General features: G+C 39.5%; 1 long non-coding RNA gene across 1 annotated transcript; it reads left to right on the top strand.

Moving 5' to 3' along the window:
* The first annotated feature begins 2,169 nt into the window (after positions 1 to 2,169).
* Positions 2,170 to 2,854, top strand: LOC138520951 (uncharacterized). Its single transcript, XR_011282894.1, has 2 exons — positions 2,170 to 2,457; positions 2,545 to 2,854. It is a non-coding gene; the product is annotated as an uncharacterized lncRNA (long non-coding RNA).
* The last annotated feature ends 692 nt before the right edge of the window (positions 2,855 to 3,546 follow it).

Here is a 3,546-nt window from a genome sequence, read left to right as displayed (position 1 = left end):
TACAACCCATAGTCCAAACAACCACAACATATCTTAAAGATACCACAGATTTTCTCAATCACCTAGACACCTTAACAGATATTAACAGAAATGATCTACTGGTTTCGTTTGATGTGCAGAGTCTATATACATGCATCCCACATCAAGACGGTTTGGAAGCACTCGAATGGTGTCTACTAAGAAATGAATGTGAAGCAAACAAAACCTTCCTAATGAAATTAAGCAAAATTATACTCATTAACAACTATTTCAGATACAGGACGCAGTACTATTTACAAGCATCAGGAACTTCAATGGGGTCAGCAATGGCCCCAGCCTATGCTAATCTATTCATGTACCATTTGGAGATGAAATGGATTTTGATACCAACAAAATTTAGCAAAAAAATCATCACCTGGAAAAGATACATTGACGATGTTTTCGTCATTTGGAGAGGACAACATCACGAACTAGAGGAATTCCTAAAATACATCAATTCAGGCCACGACAGAATCAAATTCACGATGGAAATTGGAACCCCTAAACTACATTTTTTGGACGTTGAACTAGAGATTGGGGAAGATGGGATAATCACCAATATTTATCACAAACCCACCGATGTTAACAACACGTTACACTTCAGGAGCCATCATCCGACGCATTTAAAGAATAATTTGCCCTACAGTCAATTCCTTAGACTAAAGAGAATTATCTCAACAACTGACACCCTGAGGAATGAAAACCTATTGATGACACAAAGATACAAGGAAAGAGGCTATCCAGAGTCTATCATCAAGAAAGCAGAAGAAAAAACACTCACATTGGAGAGGAAAGACCTCCGTATATCAAGAAATAGATCTAAGGAGATCCCATTTCTCTACGCTTTAAGATATTCAGCACAGAGTCATCACATAACAAGGATGATCAAGAAGAACTGGGGTATAATCAAATTGGATCCACAACTAAAGAGACTATTTCCTGAACCACCCATAATCGCCTACAAGAGGGGTCGGAACTTCAGGGATAGCCTAGTTAAAGCAGAAAGACCGAGAGTGGACAATCAAAGAACCCTCACCAAGAGGAAAATAGGTACGTTTGCCTGTCTCAGTTGTGGCAATTGTAACAACATAATGAAGGGAAGCTATGTAAGACACCCATCAAATGGCCAAAAAATCCCACTAAAGGATTTTGCCACTTGTGACACGAAATCAATCATTTATGGTTTAAGCTGCCCATGCGGCATTTACTATGTTGGACAGACACAAAGGAAAGCCAAGGAGCGCTGGAATGAACACAAAAGTAACATACGTACCAACAGTGTTAACTCACCTGTAGCAAGACATTTTTCCATAAAGAAACATAATATTTCTCAACTAAAGGTTGTGATTTTGGAAATTGTGAACAGAGCCCCAAGAGGTGGCAATCATGCCAGACGTATGAACCAGAGGGAAATCTTCTGGATAGAGAGACTAAACAGTCTAGCTCCCAATGGGATGAACGAAGATTACAGTTTAGCCTCATTTTTGTAACTAAATACTGTTTCCCCTGACCCAATCAGAAACCCAGTGTGGATACAATATCAATTGCTGTTAAATACATTTTTGAATTTGTTCAGTTCACTTAGGATGATTTTTTACTGACATAGGATGTATTAAGTTACAGACCATAGAATGTGAGCATGCTTCTCTTGAAATAGTAAACACACGGATGTCCAATATTCGATTAACTTTTGTCCGTGGTAAACAATAGATTTCCCAGAAGTTACATGAGACACTCCTCACATTTATCTTTCGACTCTTTTCACCTTTATTTCATTTGACTCAAACTCCCTGCACCAGTATAGATATACACCTATATACTATTGGTTAATTACACATTGTTTTCTAAAATATGTCCGTATGACGTCTGTTTTCCCGTCACACGCTGACGTTCTAAACATAGTGACGTCGTCACGCTTCGACGTGATGACGTCATAATGTAAATAGTGGCCATCTTTAGCGAAAACCGTGTAGAACGGTTCGAGCTACAGCACCGGCCATCTTCTCAGGAAGGAGGTAAGAGAATCCTTTGTAAACAGCTCCCCAATTGCATATCATGAGCCTAGAGGCCTTCACAGAATACTCTCCACAGAATGATCCCACCCCATTGTTTTCGTGTATCTAATATAGTATATAAACGTGTTTTTACAGACACGAGTGGAGGAATCGCCCATTACTGCACTACCTCCGTACCTGAGGACTCTCTACATACCACAGCGACCCATTCCATGGATGTAGTAGCTTTTTACAGAAATACCGAAAGGTAATATTTTTTCTTAGATATTACATGACTAGATTTTCCTTCATGAATTAAGATCCCGTTTTTAATTGAGCTTTCCCTATTGTCTTTTTATCACATCTACAGGTTGAATAACCATTATTGGGCTGATATTGCTATTGATAATAAATCCAGTTAGGATATTCCACATTGAACATCCAGGTGATTATTATTAAAAATTTCTCCCAAGAGTTAAATGACAGTTATCAGTGAGAATCTAAAATTTGATCATTGTACCATACATTATAGACGAAACAAAGATTAACGGCAATGAAGAGGGCTATCAATTCCTGAAGAAGGGGACACCCCGAAACGCGTCGAGAAAATATTCATCATTACTTTCTGTGGATATACCATGTGAAAAGCCTATTGTATAGAAAGTGTGATGAGTACCTTGTATGCCCTTGTATTATAATATTGAATGTAACCTCAAAATGAACACATTTATGTTATTATGTTTACAAAGACTGGATGATGAATGAATTGAAATTCATATCTATAACAATTAATTTAAAATTCAATTAAAACCGATGGTCCCCATCATTCTGTTTTATTATAATAGTGTCATGAATTAGCTTCTCTCATTAATTTCTTCTTTTTTCTGAAAGAAACTGAATATTACCATTGTATAGAAATATTGACTGTTTCTACAGTATAAAGGGTGTGCAGGGGACGGGAGAGTTCCACAATCTTGTGGACAATCTGTTGGATTTACTTAAGCCTGATTGGTCCCACCAGTCTAAGGGAGAGAGTTGTCCTCTTCGGCATGGAAGGAGGGGTAGCACAGCAGCATTCCACATAAGGCATCTCCGGTCTCCTGGAAGTGACTGCAGGCGCCTCTCCTCTTCTTCCTCATTGTTTCTTTAATTTCAGTGGTCAGCTTGTCTTCAGCCTCCAGATCCATGCCTTTTTATGCACCATTCAAACTCTGGGTTGTAGCTGTCTTTTCAGAACAGCCAGCCCCTCTTTTGGAAATGGTTCCAGGAAGGCACATCGGAAGACCAAAAACAGCTGAGTTTCGCAGTCCTCCCCCACTTCCTGTCCTCAAAAACACACTGGAGCCTTGGTTGTCTTCACAAAGGGATCCAGCTGAAGACAAAAGTCAAACCAGGATCTCCCACACCCTGCACAGCAGAAGGACCAAGAAAGGACAAGCCATCTTGAATTGGCATAAGAAGAACACGGTCACCATTTTGGGTCAATGGTGACGCTTCTGTGCATTAGCGCAGCTGTGAGTACAGCCTGAGAGTA

The sequence above is a fragment of the Ambystoma mexicanum genome, chromosome 13 (genome assembly GCF_040938575.1).
Source record: "Ambystoma mexicanum isolate Mex_15411 chromosome 13, UKY_AmexF1_1, whole genome shotgun sequence".
Lineage (NCBI taxonomy): Eukaryota > Metazoa > Chordata > Amphibia > Caudata > Ambystomatidae > Ambystoma > Ambystoma mexicanum.
The sequence above is the reverse complement of the archived record's forward strand: the minus strand, read 5'-3'. Positions and strand labels throughout refer to the sequence as shown.